The 18,991-nt window shown below is 31.3% G+C and overlaps 1 long non-coding RNA gene across 2 annotated transcripts; it reads right to left on the reverse strand.

Moving 5' to 3' along the window:
• Positions 1 to 374: 374 nt before the first annotated feature.
• Positions 375 to 16,345, reverse strand: LOC130894627 (uncharacterized). 2 transcript variants are annotated; one of them, XR_009059353.1, is made up of 4 exons: positions 15,815 to 16,345; positions 15,192 to 15,381; positions 9,625 to 9,766; positions 375 to 4,023 (listed from the first exon to the last, which is right to left on the reverse strand). It is a non-coding gene; the product is annotated as an uncharacterized LOC130894627 (long non-coding RNA). The 2 variants fall into 2 exon arrangements; XR_009059352.1 differs by lacking the exon at positions 375 to 4,023 and having other exon boundaries at positions 8,658 to 9,766.
• Between the last annotated feature and the right edge of the window lie 2,646 nt (positions 16,346 to 18,991).

Raw genomic sequence — 18,991 nt, forward strand, 5'->3', positions numbered from 1 at the left:
ACGTTTTTTCCTCTGCAGCAAACACGTATCTCAGAAAATAAAAGAAAAAATAATGATTAAATGTTTTAAATGCTAAACTTGTCTCAAAAATTTATTAAGAGAGTGAATATTTTTTAAATTAATAAAAAAAATTGTTTAAAAAAATTTTCAATTTCATTATAAAATGTTTTTTGTCATTCCTGAAAAGTAGTAGTTTTTGAGATACGAGGTTGCGTCAGAAAACCATCGATATGTATATGTATATATATCTTAAGGGGGAGTGTTGAAACAGTAAGCTATATACATATATTTTTGTTTATGTTCCTTTTATTCTATGATTATGTTAAAAAAGAAGATTTTTTTTATCGATGATATACTTTTTTATAACCTGTGTATTGTATTATAAAGGTTGGCCTACCACGTGTAATTTCTCTTATAATTTAAATAAAGTACATACATAAATAAAGTATTTGGAAGTAAATTACGACAACTTCGAATTAGGACGAACATTGGAGAAACTCGATAAACTGTAGATAAAGTATGGAATAGAGGAAATAAGATTTATGAAAATAATTATATTTTTACAAAGTGCACAATTAAAGAACTTATAGAAGAAAGTAAAAGAAAATTGAAAAATATACAAATAAGTATATGTAGCGTTCCAAAAGTAATGGAAACGAAAGAAGAAATAACGCAGATCCTAGAAAGATATCATAATAACCCTATTTTTGGAGGACATTCAGGACATAACAGACTATTATTTACTAACTCGAGAATGTAAATTTTAGTTTCTTCACGTGTTTATATATTTGTTAATAAATCGGCATTGAATTATACAATTATACAAGTATTCCTATCTCCAATAAGATATAGACACATTTGCTAGATAGAGACGATTTTTACAAATGAATATTTTCCCGGCGTATGTAGGTAGGTACATTTCTATCCTACTAGACTAGAAATTTACCTCATATCTCGCCTCACTAATCAAATGTCGACTAGGTACGCTAATAAGGCGGCATATTTTATTCTTGCATCCGGGCGACGGATACCCTAGGCTCGGCCCTGCTAAAGATTCTAGTTTATTAGAAGATGATATTAGTAAACTCAAAGAAAACGACCTTATTGAGAAAGTCGTATTAATCTTGCGAGAAACTATTTAAGAATTGAAAAATCAAAACTACCAAAAAATAAACCTGACGATTTAATTGCTAGCGAATGTGAGATTCCAGATAAATTAGATCGATTCCTCAAAGTTTTTATGGGGGGTGGATATATTAGATGCGAAGACGGTTTAAATTGCTATGGATTGAGTTCCTCCATTGCTGCTGATGCATTTTTTTTGGGTAACGTATTACTCTTGGTACGACGATGAAAAGTCCAACAAGCAGTAAAAAAAAATAAATATTTCAAATAGATTAGGAGATTGCTGTAACTACAATACTCTAGAAGAATTGGAAACAGAAGCAACAATTGCATCGTTATAAAGGTATCAAGTTTGTCCGCCAGACATCATTATAAATTCCTCACTGTGCCCTGGTGTTGCCTTTGACAATTTTGATAAGATACATTGACACCTTGGACGGAAAAGAAACTTGACATGATACTGTGGAGATTTACCAAAACATCGATAATAATTCCCATAGCGAATTGAACTAAGATGATGGGAATTGTTATTCAGAACATTTATCACCAACACGAATATTGATTATACCAATCAATTGATTAATCAACCTAATTACGCTCGATATTGAGTAAAATATTCAGATAATTTGAATAATGTCAGTAAAACCTATCCCGGACTAGAAGATGATTTTAATAAAGGATATTTTGGAGTCAAGAGAACTGATAAGCCATTCTCATGAGAACCAATAGATCTCACTTTAGAACCAACTATAAATGCCGATGTGGCAAAATGACTGAGTGGAATTGCTCACTTTACTAATTTTATAGCTGCACGTCAACGCACATGTCTTGGATGTTTGTCTTAAGGTAAGATGTTACAGCAAAATTACAACCCAATAGAATAAAAATCTATGGAAAACAAATTGCTGATTTCATTGAAATAATCGAAAAAAATTGATTCGATCAAACATTATATAAGGAGAATTTGTACAAGATTGCTACTTCAAGACCTGCTTCTCCTAAGGTTGCGAATTTTCTACTAAATAATGAGAAAATGGTAATGATTTAAGGAACCAATTTGTCAATGAATGCGTTGAAGATGAAAGTAGATTTGTGAAGCCAATAAAAAAACTAAAGTCTTTAATTTTGCTAAATCGCCAAAGAAAAATAAATTGATTTAAGGAATAAAATTGTTGAGTTGTGATTCTATTCAGTAGAATGTTGGGGATTTCCTTCACTCATAAGGTTCATATCGAGAAAGTTTTGACATTCCCACTTACTCCAATGCCAACATCAATGTGTCATCCGGATGGTTCAATCTGTAAAACTAACAAATCACAGTTAGCTAAGCTCATAGACACTGTTGAGCAACAAATGTCATCTTTTGATGTTTGTCTTGTTGATGTTTTCTTTTTGTTGCATCTAATGAAAGATGTACATATGACGGTATATCTAAAAAATTTCTGAGTACTATCTTCCATAAGAAATCTATTCGGATTGACATTATCTTCGACCAATATTTTTTGCCGTCTATCAAAGATTGTGAGCGTTCACGCCGAGAAGAATAAACTTGTCCAATATCTATTTGTCCAAATCAAGTTCGGCCACATAATTTTGGAGCAGAACTCAAAAATATCCAATTCAAACAAGCTCTTGTTCAACTTTTTCATTAATCACTGGGATACTGAAGAAATATTATAACTTTTATTGTTAATAAAACAATTTACGGAAGTTCTAATAAATGTCATTCTTAAAAAATTACAAATAACATATTAAAATTACTGAAGAATCATTATCATGTGAAAAACAAGAAGAAGCTGATTCTAGAATTATTTTCCACATTTGTCAAATTGATTTAGACGCAGAATTTGTTATATGCTGTTCAGACTCTGATATTTAAATTATACTTCTGGAAAATATGGATCATTTAAACGCATCTTTCAAAAATTTGGAAAAATATGGGTGTAGGCAATCATCAGCGATACATCAACGTAAATGAACTGTACTGAATCCTTGGTGTCTCTTTATAGAAAGCTATACCATGTTTCCAGGTGCTTACTGGATGTAAGTACACGCCAGCATTTTTTAGAAAAGGTAAAGTTGGGACTTTTAAATGTTAGAAAAATCAAATTTTATTTTCAATAAATTCAATAAATTTTAAAACGTTAATGACGCATTTTTCAATTTTCTTCTCTCTAATTGAACTTTATTCCAATTTTATTTCTGTTCCAATGTTTGAATTTCTTATATATAAATTTGTTCTGAATAGAAGGAATGTAAGTAACGTAATTTTGAAATTATTTTCGTCTCATTCTTGATCATATTCTACAACTCTCTCTCTTTCTCTCTGACTACTAGCATCATAGGGCAATACTTTACATGAGTTTTTAATTTTTTTGGCAAATTATCTTTAGACTATTTTATCTTCAAAGAATACAATATAAAAAATACGGACATTCTAAAATGTTTTGAATTTTTAGATTTTAGGAAATAAAAAATTCGCACACTGAAAATGCCTGGCAATAAAAAATGTGTGTCTGTGAGACCTATCTAAAGACAAAACTTTAAAAATTACGCGTTCAATAATTATAAAAAAATTCAGGATTATTACTTGTACAAGTAGGATACGCATTAACAAACGAAACTGCTACTGCTAGCCAGGTAGCCCAGACTCTAACCGAAAGAGTAAGAATAACGACATATCAAAAAATCAACTGACCTGGAATTCTCTCTCAAAAACGTTACTAGCTCCTATACTACTACTCTTCAACTGAGTATAAAAAAATCATTTTCCTGTCAAATAATGAATACAATAATTTGAAGTGGCATCCTACAAATTTTCTTTCATTATTATTTGTGTTTCCATCAATGAATTGTAGTTGACATTCAAAAGATGGAGCATTTCAATATTGGAAAGACCTAAAAAAACAGTTTCTTTATTTATGCTCAGCTACTAAGCCTTTTGATGTGTTTAAAAAAATATTTATTTAAAAATTTTATCCTGTTCATTAAACAAATACCTCTAAGTTTGTATGGGAAGAAAAATGTATATAGTAATCACATATTTCTTTACCTTCACTTTCTACAATATACAATAGTTAAATACAGAGTACACACGTAAATATGTTAACCTGTGAAATAGAGTAGCAGCATTTTGGTTATATAATATCGTCGACAGACCAGCAAATGCCAAATGTAGTTCCAAAGAACATAACAAAATTGTATATTTTAAACGAGATATCCCCTACAATATTTGACAATTTTCAATTATTTTTTTATTGCCAGATAAAGGCAAATATATATTGACCATTGATGTGAGAAAAGTAGGAAAATGTTTTTATTACAACCGTTGCGTTGGTATCAACATGCTCAGAAAATAAAATGGGTCACTTTGTTTATACTGGTTTTATAATGATATAATATTGGTTTTATTTTATTAAATTATTCTTTTCTATGTTAGGCTAAGAACTCATGGACTACAATATGTAAATACTCATTTTGTTTAGATTTCTTTGTTTTTAACATAATGGAGCGCCTCCTCTTCATCTCAGAGGTGTTCTTTGGCTAGGGATGGCGAACGCGCGGCCTGCCTGGGAGAGTTTGGCGGCTTAAAAATTTATCAAACATTTAAAAAAAATTATTATTGTACCAATAGTCTATTCTGGAATGCCTGAAAACGCGGAATCGCAACAAAAGTAAAAATAATAATCTAATCTGAAAAAAACATATACGAGCAAATAGTATTGTTTTCACTTTTGAGTAATCTGAAAATACAAGCATTTCTGCTGATTTACAAAAGCTTAGTGAAACAAATATCTCACTAAATGACTTAATAGGGAAATTATTAAATACTACAAGTTATTTTATAATAATAATTAATTCTGTTTAAAATGTTAACTCCCAAGTTTTTGGTATTTATTTATATTAATACTAATATAATTTTATGTGTGGTTCGCCGAAATATCAACACAATAACTTATTGTATTATTTGTATACAGATTGGCTTTTTTTTCTATTTTCTTTAAAAAAATACGTGGCCCGCAAGATCATTTGGGATGGTCACTCCTAGGAAAGATAGATTCAAATATATTAAAAAAATGTGAATATCTGAATAGAATTGAATATAAAAACATAACCTATAAAAATGCTGATATTTGCAGACGATATAATGTTATAGTAAATTTTAAAAATATAATCCAAAAATTAATGGATGTCTGATTCTTAGAAATAAGAAAAATGACAAAACTAAAGTTGAAATAATAAATGTAAATCAAAAGAAATCAAATCTGAAGCTAAAACTTCAGGGAGAATAACGACATAAGGATACCTTAGTATGGTACCAACATAAGACAGAAAACCAGATAAAATAACAAATAAATTTACAACAGTACCAACTCTAACCTACACAGCAGAATATATGACAATAAAGAGAAAACATATCTTAACCCAATGATAATTAAACATTCGAAAGAAAATTAATTAGGATAAAACAAAGAATATAGAAATTGAAAAATAATTAAAACAAAAATCAATAAAAATTGAGACAAGATACAGCTGAATTGATATGTATATATTATAAGAATCAAGACATGTACACTACACCATTGAAAACTGAGAAAAAACTATGGTGAATTGAGCTAATGAAAGAACTAAGAATAAAAATATGAGATCACAGGAAATATGCTAACCTCCAAAACACCTTCAAACGGTACAAAGGTTATCACCAAATTAACATAGTGAATCCATTTTTTGCTCTCATCTATCGTGATAAGGACTTTTCTAATCCATTTTAACCATTTCTTAAGCCAACCTGTCAATTCTTTTTCGGTTTCCTTGTGATATGGAGTTCTTGGAGGAAATGAACTTGATTTTTACATAGTGAATCCATTTTTTGCTCCTATCTATCGTTTTAATGACTTCTCCAGTCCATTTTAACCATTTCTTAAGTCAGCCGGTCAACTCCTATTCATTGTTCTTGTATTTTGGAGTCTGGAAGGAAATTAATCGAAAGAAACCATCTCTCGACATCAGAGCGCACTAGAAGAAAATTGGCTCAACATCACAAAAGAAACCATATCGAACTTGATTCAGCTAATGTCTAATCATATGAGAAATATTATTATAGAAATTACCCATTATTGAAAATTAAGTGATAAATTAGATAATAGTTAATACGCCATCATTGTTACGATAATAAAACGAGTTAATTTGTATTATTAGTAAGAACATTTAATTTTTTTTATTTGATGCCTATTTGAAGTCAAATATTACCAAAGGAACTATTTTTATGTCAAATGCAGACGAAGCTACTTCCTATTTCACAAAGATGTGAGCACTTTCATAAATATATTTTTAGTGGAACTGTGATTTTTGAAAGTAATGAAAAGACTGTAACAATTTTTCTAAGAATCATAAGAATAAACCCATCTAAAACTTCAAATATTAGGTTAAATTTGGAACAGTACGATATCATGATATCTTTATTGAATTGAAAATTGGGTAATAAAACTTTTTCTTGCAGATGCACTATCGATATCGTTTAACAGACTTAAATTATTTAATATTGGTACATCAGAAAAATGTAAAAGTAATGCTGATAACACCAAAGGATTAAGTAATATATAGAAGTTATTTATTTCAAAATATCTTGAGAGACCTGGCTCATGAAATAAAAGAAGAGTATCTCCGCTATGAAGCTGAGTTTATAAATCATTTTATTAATAAAAAAAAAAAAAATTATGGATCTTTGAGCATGAGGTGTTCAGACGAAGTTATCTAAAATCAAACGAGATGGCAGAAAAAAAAGCAGAATTTGAAGGAAAATACTAAACATTCTGATTTATACATTAATTCTAAAAATAGAATCAATTATCATTCAACCATGCTTCAAGCTTGTTTTTGGGAAAAACTTCAAATTTCTTCACACTCATCTCTCAAGCTTTTCATATAGAAACCAAACATAACATGAAAATAAAAACTCACATCTTTACAAGAGACAAGATGATCACAAATGCTCGGTTTTGGCACCACAAAAAAAAATCTAGGCAAGTTAGGTCTGAAGATCTGGATGGCCAAATAAATAAACTTGTCCTATCCACCTATCAGGATACGTTTGATCTAAAAAATGCACAACTTATATGGAATAATATGCCGGGCAATCATCAGATTGTAAGAACATGTCACTACAAATGACTAAGTAAGGGCATATTTTCTAAAAGAAAAGACACAATTCGTTTTTTCACAAGTATAAATATTTTTCTTAATTAACTATCTCATTCAAAAAACTGGCCCAATTATTTGTCCGCCTAGAAACCCACGCCACTCATTTACAGACCAACGACCCTGATGTTGGATTTCCCGCATCCAACGGGGATTCGTTTTGAACCAGTAGTGTTGTTAATTGTTAGATTTTTACCTAGTTCATTTAATGATACGTTTCCATTGTTAGTAATATTAGCTTCACTTCTAGATAGCGCCATTCATCGGTAATTCTAAGATTATTATAAGAACAGTTTAAATGATTGCAGGTAAGCCAGTGTAAGAACTTTCCATACATTCTAATTTTGTTTTTATAAAGATTATAATAAGAATGAGTATTAGTTTTATATATAACTGATAGGTCTGCTACTCTATTTTCTATGAAAAAGTATTATTTTTCTTCGATTTTAAGAGTTTCGTAATAATTGCTCTGATTTTTCTTTCATCCCACAACATTAGATAAACCATACAAAGCTCAGTTGATAGATACTCGACCCCAATTCTTCTCGGGCAACTTTCGTACCCTATTTCTCTTGTGGCCTTGCATGTATCAATAATGCTAGGGTTTCATAATAATGAACTGCGTTCCAACCAAGTCCCCATTCTCATAAGTTTCTCGAATTGGCAACTTCTCTTCTTGTACACCCACCGAACTTAATTATTACTATAAATAGTAATAGCATCACTTGTTTCTGCTGTTTCCTTTTGGAATAATACACTTTTTTTAAAAATTCTACTGCATTTTTTCGACACTGCTTTTTTCAATGAAAAAGTGTATAACTAATATTTTCAAATTGACTATCAGAACCACTCTATGATAATACTGAGAGAATATTAGTCGATAACGAATAAAATACCATTTCAAAATCCAATCACACACGTTTGTAAATATTACGTCACCTAATAGATTTACACAATAAACATCAGCTACAACAACATGTAATAAGGAAAGCCTAAATAAATACAATTGATAAATTAAGCTAATACCACATCTATTAAGGAATTCCAAAATCTCTCATATTCATTAAATCATTCTACAATTTTCGCCCTTTCCCACAATTTTCTACAAGAAATATTCAATACTCCGAAAGATTTCAAATGTAATTTTAAATCAACAAAAACAGAAAAGAAAACATCAGCTTAATGAGATCTATATACCATTACTATCAATCACCTTACTGACAATGTAAGTGATATATGTATGTTATAATTTATTAACCAAGCTAAAGAATAATATTATAGAGTACAATATAACTATAGTGAATTGTGAATACAACAATGTCATATGTCTTCACTATACTGAATAAATAAATAGCCATCTTTATATTGCCCTTCTCTTTTGTGTTCTTTTATATTTCACCCATTTATCCATTTTGGTGGACATTAAATATAATATAAAATTAGTTGAAAATAAGTTGATAATTATATTGAACTATAAAGTTTACTTCTGTTTAAATTCATCAAACTATCAATTTTCACAAGAAGCAGAGATAACATTTATAAACACTGTTACATTAACCGTTTAAAGGCAATGATTCACTTAATTAATATGTTCATTATTTTTGCAATTCCAGTACCTACTTACATTATTTCATAAAATGTAAGCATGTTTTCTAGAAGCAATATTGAGGTATTATAAGCTAACAGAAAAGTATTGATTACATTATTAAAATATAATAATATGAAAAAGTATGTGCTAGTTTGGTTACATACACTATGCCACTCACTTCCCTGATTGCCTTAACAACAGACAGTAGAACAAGAGTAAAAACCAGCAAAAGTATCCAAATCCCCAGCCATACTGAAAACAGCTGCTAATAGAACCTTTTTCATTTCATATATCAATTGGATGTAGATTATTTTCCATCAGTTATATAAACAGATTTAAATTAATAATACAATATGGGTTAATCTAATACAACTCCAGAAAAAAATGTTTTTATTCCTCAATTTTTCATTTTATTTATTAGGAGTTATTTGAAGGTTCACAATAAATGAATGTTTGGAATTAATTTGTTAAACAAAAGAAACTGATTTACAATACACCTTCAAGTTAGCATCCCTATCAGAATCAATAACAATTTTTTTGTCACTATTGAACAATAAATATCCAATTATAATTGTTTATTTATAAATTATTTTAATTTTCTCTTTGATAGCCTATTTTTCATTTAATTCTCAATTTTATTAGCTAACAACAACTAACCTAACATTTCTTCATTTTACTCACATCATAAGGATACTAAATATAGGAAGGTTTACCTGTTTTATTCTGGTTCTCCGCATATGTTCTGAAGCTTCTTCCTACTACCTTTCACTAATTCATAATGTTGGTGTTATTTGAATGCTAATATTTTTAAACTCTGTGGCTTTCTTCAGCTTCATAATTTTAACCATTTTTACTCTGAAAGTACCAATTTCATTCCTGTATTTTGCATACAATCAACTGTTTCATGTTGTTTCGTTGTTTATTGTTCAATTTTTTTTTATATGTTTTATTAAAACTATATTTATTTACTAGTAGTTTTATTTATTAGCACTTTCATAATCAGGTTTTCAAGCTACCATGTTTTTTATCACTATGCTATCTTCTTCTTTTTTCTATCTCTTGACAGGACTAGGGATATTCTATATAAATCGATGCATCGAAAACATTATACATTTTTTTAAGCATGTTTTTAGAGATATTCATTCATACATCTCTGCAAAACTATTTGACTGGTGATAAAAAAGGATAGAAAACTCCAAATCAAAATTCCATGATTTAGTAAAATTTCTAAATTCTATACTGTTATAAGGAACATTATCAGCATAGAAGATATCAGGAACACCAAATTTAGAAAACAAATCCTTACAATGCTTGATCATAGGAAAAGCCGTTTTATTTTGGGTAGGAAAAACTTTCAACCAATGAGAGTAGCTGTCAAAAATTAACAAATAGCTTTTGGACTGGTAATCAAAAAAGTCTTTGGTGGCGTCCATAAATTACGTGAGGTGTTCAAGGGGGGGATGGAGTCAAGTTAAATCTTTCCAGATCTCACTTGGGGAGAGGGGGGTTTCAACAAATATCACGTATTTTTTTTTTTTCAATAGAGAACCATGTAAAATTGTGTGAAAGTAAAGTTAAATTGAAGTGAGAAATTTTTCTAGAATAAAAATATATGCGAAATTTTACACAATGGTGTTTGTCGTACTACCCCGAACTCCGCAGAGTAGCACAATAGCTCTCCGATTGTTTATATGCTTTCGACCAGCCGTATCGATACGCGCGACTCAATGAATGTCGCAGCGTAAAGAGCCGAATAACAGCGACGCAAGTACAGGTCCTATAACCTGCTTTGTTGATGCCCGCAAATATTTTATTTAACAACTTTTTTGATACTATTTTAATGATTAGACATTAAAACGTTAAAAGACACATCTACAAGACAAAGAAATGCTGTCAAGAAGAAGTGGTAAAGTTATGGAATACAGCAAAACAAAAGTATCCAAAGAAAGAAGATTTGGTGAAACATATTCAGCATGAGATTGATCAGCTTCTAAGAGAAGCAGCGGAAAAAAAAGGTCTCTCTCTAAGGTAGGTTAGATACCTCTATTTATTTATTTATGCTATAAATTTAATTTTAATTCATCTAAATGTTCTTGATTTTAGGTATTTTAGGTCCTTTAGCTATTTTAGAGACCTAAAATCAAGAAAATTTAGATGCATTGATATATCAAAAGGTCTAAGAAATAAGAAATAGGAGAAATTTAATTTTATGTACAATATATTTCAATATTGTGCTGAGGAGAAAAAAATATAGATCTTCTTAGCGAAAAGTTAAAAAATGCATAATTTTGTTCTAAACGTCTCTAATTCGTGAATCTTGAGTCTTTATAATGATACATTTATTCAAGGGAAACACTCGGAGCTCTTATAATGTTTCAACGCAAGTTGATACAAGCGCTCAAGGTATGTCAAACTTAGAATGCGCGAGTCAAACTGAAATTAACATCCAGATTATTCAACATGAGGAATCAGTGACTCGAAATGAAATTTCTCACTGTAATCAGCGGCTCATGGATCAAGATTACGATAATGAACCTCAACTGGCAGGTTAGTGTTTACCTTTTTTTTGTATGTGCGACATTTTCTTTATTTTTTCCCCTACTGGTGCTACAAAACGGAAAATTCAGCGACGATGAGAGATGAGAAGTTTCGGCAAGAAATTGATAATTTTGAAAAACAGCTCAAACCTAAGGAGAACCAAAGAGTATACTCGAAGAAGCATAGAAAAAATAAAAATTATCGAATTGTGTTCTAAAAATCCTGGAGCAGCAAAATCGTTGATACCTCGAGCAAGCTCTAGACGTCCGCGCTTGGAGGAATTGCTGAAAACTATTAGTGATTTAGCTATGTTTGGTGCATCAGCTGAGGAACGGAGTCGCTGTGAAATTGTTCCTAGTGTCCATAGTCTTTCAGAGCTGCTCACTGAAAAACTTATCGAGCTGGGATTTAATATTTCTCGAAGCGCCGCTTACATTCCACTGTTGCCTAGACGGGCAGATACGCGGTAGGCTAAGCGCCACGTAGTGACTGTACCGGTGAAGTCGAGTCGTCCTGAAGCAGACCATCATAAAGCGCACAAAGACCAATACTTTTCTGTAGCTTCCATAAGGTCACTAGAAACTGTAGCATCAATACTTGGCCCTGATTCTATATCTTTTTTATCCCAAGATGACAAAGCATGGGTCCCCATAGGATTGACAGCAGCAAACAAACAGGCGCCTTTGCTAATGCACGTTGAGTATAAAGTGTCGTTACCAGATCACGACTTATAATTGCTGCAAGACATAAATTGATCCCGAGTGTCTATGCTTTGTGTGAAGTAAAACCGAATGAGATGGGGCGACCAGAAGCCGTCTCATATAGAGGACCAACATATATAGCAATCCGAAGTGGTAAGCACTCGTCTTCGACTGCAACTAGTCAAGCTGAAGACTTGGACACTCTCTTAACTCTTCAGCCTTTTGGTAAATTAATGAAAAACGAAGACGATAAAGTCAAGCCTGTCATTATTTCGAACGATGGCGGTCCCGATGAGAACCCGCGATATCGGAAAGTAATTGCACATTCTATACAGCATTTCAAAAAAAATATGAATTTGACGCAATATTCATTGGGACCAATGCCCCCGGCAGAAGTGCTTTCAATAGAGTAGAGAGACGCATGGCTCCACTTAGACGAGAACTATCAGGTGTTGTTCTTCCCCATGACTCTTTTGAGACACATCTTGACTCCACGGTAAAACAATTAATGATGATTTAAAAAAGCAGAAGTTTTAACTGAAATATGGTACGCAATGTGCATTGATAGACACGAAGTTATTGCTAATTACATCGACCCAAACGACGACATTTCTAATGTTCCAGATTTTCCAGCTGAAGAATGGTACTCCGAACATTTTAGAGAGAGTTAATATTTACTTCAGGTAAACAAACTTACCATTTTTCTAAAATATTTTTTTAACAAGCATCCATGCCGACAAATGCATCTTTATAAATAATCAAAAATAATTATTATTTTAGGTTGTAAAATGCGATGATCAGCAGTGATGCAGTCCACGTCGGAGTTCTTTACATGTATGTACTTCTACATGATCGTTTTTTATTACCTCCATATGCCATTCAAGTTAATGGAGATCCGGCGATTCCGGATCCTGAACAGCATGATGGAAAAACATTTGCACCATTCTTAATTCGCCACTGCCTATCTATTCAACCATTACACACCTTCACAAGCATGCCTTATGACCTGTATTGTCCAAGTTTACGTCACGATATAGAAAAGAGATGCTGCAATACATGTGGTATCTATTTCGCATCCATCACAAAAGTTGCAGAACATCGACGTGCTGCTCATCATGTACGAGATGTGCTAACACTTAAATTGCGACCATCGCGTATTGTTTCAAGACAAGCGACTGTGTGCAAGCGATAACGGTTTGGAGTGGCTCAATCAGAACGAAGTTGAAGGAGCAGATGATTTCATTGAAAATTATTTGAATACGTTGGTTCTAATAGTCACTCTTGAGAGTGCACGAGTCTCCATGGACTGAATTAGAATAATCTCTTATTAATTTACGTTGAAGTATTTATTATTTAATTTCACCACAGTGATTTTAAACTGAGGCAATATTCTCAAATCACAATTGTATACTAGTCTTTAATAAAAGTGATAGAGCAAATTGTTTTTTTTTTGTATTTTTTTCAAATCCAATGAATTTTACAGCCAAAAACACATTATAAAAAATCTCACGTGAGAATGGGGGAGGGGGGGTGGTAGTAAAGAAAAATCTTACGAAATCTTATCAGGAGGGTGGGGAGTCGAAAAATCCTAAAAAAATATCTCACGTAATTCATGGACGCCCCCTTTATGGTGTTTTATGGGGTACAAGAGTCTCTTTTGGGTTAGCTGGTCTATTGAATTGACAAGTTTCACAATTTCTTACATAGTTCTCAATATCTTTAGACATTTTGAGCCTTATCACAATTTTACATGATTGTAATTTACATTTTTACATTCCAAAGTTGACCAAATGTAATAATTTAAACATACTACTTCTAAGTTTCAGAAGGAACAACAATTTCTATGTTGTAAAATAGCAAATTGTCAGAAAAATATATGTTATGTCTCAAGTTAAAGGAATATTTCAATTCAGAAGTCAACTTTTTATCAGTGTTGGGCTATGAGTTATACAACAATCATTATTAACAGAATTTTGAAAAACAATTTTCTTTTCTGCAGACATCGGTACAGTTAAAGAGAGTGCATGAACAGTGTATTCTAGTTCTGTATCTAAGGGAGTCTCTGATTTAATATAAGATCAACTTAATGCATCTGCGATATACATCTTAGGACTAGGTAAATATCTTGTGTCTAAAAGTTTTCCAATAGCCGAAACAGCTTTTACATTTTTTTTAGAAGGTTGTGTTCCATTTTTTGTTATGATTTGATCTAACAAATTAACAATGCAATTAACAATATATTTTTTTAATTTAATTACAGATTAAATTGCTTTTCCTTCCAGCTTAGCTAAAAGTTCGTCACACCTAGGAATAATATAATGCTCTCGACAAATATATTTATTCAATGGTTTTGGATCTAAACACAAACAAAGTAATCCATTAGGATTCTCAACAATCATCAATGAATTAACCCAATCAGTTGGATACTCAACTTTAGGAATTATACTTTTTTGTTCAAGATCATCTAACGTTGATTTTAATTTTTCATTAAAGGCCAATAGTACCTTCCTTTGTGTTTGTATAACTGGTATTGCATCTTCTTTTAATCTAATTTCCACATAATCTGAAATTCATCCGAAGCCTTCAAAAATGTTTTTAAAATTTTTAATTACTCCATTTCTTGTTTTTAGCAGTATTATCAATTAACATCTTGGTTTGAACTATACTCACTCTAGATATCATGTTAAAATGTAAACAATCTCCTAACTCCAGTGAAGGCCCTAACTCTAAATCAACTATAAAAAATTCCAACATTTTTAAATTGACTTTTATAAAAACACTCAAGTGTTATGTGACCTAGAGGTTTTGATTTAAAATTTCAATAGGAAATTATTGTCATGGATGTTGAAATAATTTTAGATTTATCAACATTTAGATCATAAAAATATTTCGAAGGTACAACGCTAGATTCAGCTCCCGTTTCAAGCTTAAACATAATGTCAATTGTCAATTGTCAATATTGTTAACAATAATAGGTTCATACCAGCTATTGTTTTTAATATTTGGCTTATGCTCATTAATAAAAATAGAATTCTCAATACCTGCATTGTCCCTACTTATAATATCTGAATTCTGAGTTTACATTGCCCAAAACCTGTACTTCTGATTTAGTTTCTTAACCTCAGCTTCATCTTGTTCATTTGACCAATATTCTCCCTGCCTCCCGTTTTCTGGCTGTTTGGAATTAGAATAATTACCTCGTTCTTACCACTTGTTTTGGTGCTGTTTGTCCTAGAAAAAAGAAACCTTAGCAAAATGGCCTTTACGTTGACAAATTGCACAAGTTTGATTATAAGAGGGACATTGTCTAGGTTGATGACTGAAAACACATCTTCCACATTTGCGTAAAAACTTAAGAGCATCAGCTGCTTGTGTTTTTTCTGTACCACTTTTTAATAACTCAACATGTTTCATTGTAACTTCAATACTCCTACAATATTGAAGCATCCTGTCTAATGACATTGATGGTTCTCTTAATAAGTGACTTTGAACCTATTTATCCAGAACACCCAGTGCTATTCTGTCTTTTATCATCCCCTCTGCATAGTTGCTTTTACACTGACCCTTTTCACATACAAACACAAACAAACAGTTTGCTGCTTGAGTCTATATTTTGACCTTCTTTTTGCTGTATGCTGTTAAATTTAATTGTTTTCATACTTACATTTCTTTGGGTAAGAAATGATCATCAAAACAAAATAACACTTCATTTAGTTTTTAAGTTTTGGTTGTTTCAAATGTATTATAGATATAGAAGAATATTCAACAGCTACTTTTATATTTTCCTCAGTAGTGCTTTTTCCTGAAGCTAACAAAAATATTACAAATATTTGCTTCCATTTGGACCATCCATGTGGCTCCTGTACGTTAAACGCTTCCGGGGACTTGAAGTATTCCATTTTTCACTACACTTTTGATACATCCGTACGATTTTCTTATTTTTAACTCCTCGTTTTTAATTATATTTATTGGAGGGAAAATGGCTTCTGTCTAACTTTTATTTTTTATTCTTTTTAAGCTGTCGGTGATTTTCGACTACACTTCTGACACTATGTTTCGTTGTTTATTGTTCAATTGCTTCTTTTCTTAAAAATATATTTATTTACTAGTAGTTTTATTTATTAGTATTTTCATTATCAGGTTTACTAGCTACTATGTTTTTATCAATGCCCCTTCTTCTTCTTTTTTATCTTTTGACAAGATCAAAACTAAATAACTAAAAATCCATAAAACTTAAAAATATAGCCGATTTTAAACGTGTCAAGTAGCTTAAGCAAGTTACCAAATCAAGTAGCTAAATTTAGTTACTTGTATGATGAAAACAACTTGAAATAGTACTTGCGCAAATACCTAATTTAGTAAACTGTTCAGTCAATTGAATAGAAACAATTTCTATTTACTTGAGTAAGTAGTTTCCCCCACCACTGCTTTCCGGCAACTAAAACGCCGACTAAACGAGTGTAGACAGGTTGCTTCAGTCTAGTTTATTCCCAATAAACATTTTTTGTTATATAACAGTTGCCGTAAATATTATATCACCTCATTAAATAACTTAAATGTATATATGATAGTAACCGTAATATTTCTGTTACTCGTATAAACCCCTTAAAGAGCTTAAATGGGGAGTATATAAAGGTTACGGAAAACTTAGGTTAGTAACGCTATATGTATAAACTTAGGTGTTTTAACCAAAAGTAATGGAAACATTTTGGCAACCACTATATAACTACTTAAAAATCCACGGTTGGAGCCTTTTAGTGGTCAAATGTTATATATGGTACTGTTACCCTTATAAACATTGCCTATAATGGTTTTGATATTATTTCTGTTACCAATTTCTGTTACTCTTCTCCCTGTCAAATATATGTTTTCTCTCACTTGGACTTGTTAACTTTATTACATCGCTCTTTTTCTTATTGGGTTATTATCAGCAAAATAAAAATTTATAAGATGGCAGATAAATATATATTATATACACGTTACCTATAATGCCGTATAAAATTTATCTTAATTAGGCGTTTTTAACATTGCAGTGACTTAAATTTCATGAGAGAAACGGTTTTTACTGCTAACATGGACAAGGTGCCTTGAAAAAACGCACGGGTCTTTCAAATATCCAACAATAAATAATTTTATTTCATAAAAAAAAATTATTTTTTATTTTATTTTTAACATAGATGCTAAATAATGTGGCCAAAGATATTCGTATAACCACTATTTAACAGGGTGATATTAATTTTGGATTCCATGTTGTTCAACAAATAAGTTTGATTTTCGTTTTTTGAAGGCATAATGAATCGTCCCTTTTCATTTGAGTAAACAATCTTGGCGGAATCATTGTATAGTAATTTTACAAATAATGGAAACCTAAAAATCACTTGTTGTGATCTTATATAACCGATAGTAATGATATATAACTTTGTGGGTTATATAGTAGTGTTTAGAGTTACTAGTAGTGTTAAAATAAAACTTAAAGCCTCCAAGGATCTCGTATATAATTAAAAGTAACACACGTTACTGAAAGTGTTGTTATATACTTAAAGTTAGGCAACCCGCGCATCGCGTTTTCAATAACTGACGTGCGAGCAGCTGAGTTTTAAGGAACATTTCAAGTTTGACAATGGTTTAACACATGTTTGATATAAATCATAACCTTAATTTAACTAAAAATAAAACGTTTGCTATTAAGAGTATTAAGTATAAGTCTTAAATATTTTAAAAGACATTCAAATGTCTTATGTATTATGCAGGCTTTTATCCAAACCTGATCCCACTGCATACTAAAAACAATCAGTGCTTTTCGGTGTTAAAAATGAAGATGTAAGACGGTGTACATATCAGACCTTTACTCTATTACCTACTCAATAGTGGTTACATGCATGTGCGGATCTCTAAACCTACCAAATATTTAAGTTTCCTAGATGTTTACTAAAACAAGTTACCTACACTTAGGGCTTAATATATACCAATTTTTTTACAGAAGGCCACAGAGGCAGTTTTTGGTCAACAAACACAGCAAAGAAATGAAATTAATAATAATCAAAAAGTAATAGTTGAGGAGCAGCCTAAATGTAGTACTAGTAAGATCATTTTCTGCCGTCGTTCGCGTTGGACTGCTATCATTTTGTTCTGTAATTTGAGGAATATCTGGTGGCGGAAAAAATTCATTATTTATCTGTCTAACAGTAGCAGTAACCGGTACACAATCTACGATTCGTTTAAAATATTTTGTCACTTTCCGCCGAAACGCAGAGCTGTGCTTTATTTTTTTCCAATTTCGTAACCTGGCGATATTTTACAATAATAAATTAATGTTTATTACACTGCTGCTGCTCACTGCTCACAAACAACTGGTGTTAGTACTGTTAGTATTAACTTTGTATTTTAATAATATATTCTTATTCGACAATCGACACCGGCAACCATTTTGTCAATCGTCATCTGTAATAAGTTTATATATATAAGGGCAAGCGCGATTTGACCTGTCATTATAGTGGTAGACGTTCTGTACACGCGCGCATGTGTGGGTAAGGTTAGGGATGGTTACAATATTATCAGGCGTCAGGTAACATAATCAAAGAAAGAAATAAAACTAAACACACACCCTGGGATACACTAAACAGTACAAATAAAGTGATAATGACTCCATAAACCGCTAACATACCTCTAAAGTCGCGGTTCTAGTACAAGTTTTCACAGAGACTGGAAATTTGTAAAAATGTCTGGCATACGGATAAGAGGACCCACAGGCATGGATTGCTTAGGGCATCAAGTAGTCTTAATCCGTCACTGCATTTGGGGTATAAATGTTATAAGAAGTTATTTGCAAATAGTTGTGTAT

Source organism: Diorhabda carinulata, chromosome 5, assembly GCF_026250575.1.
Source record: "Diorhabda carinulata isolate Delta chromosome 5, icDioCari1.1, whole genome shotgun sequence".
NCBI lineage: Eukaryota > Metazoa > Arthropoda > Insecta > Coleoptera > Chrysomelidae > Diorhabda > Diorhabda carinulata.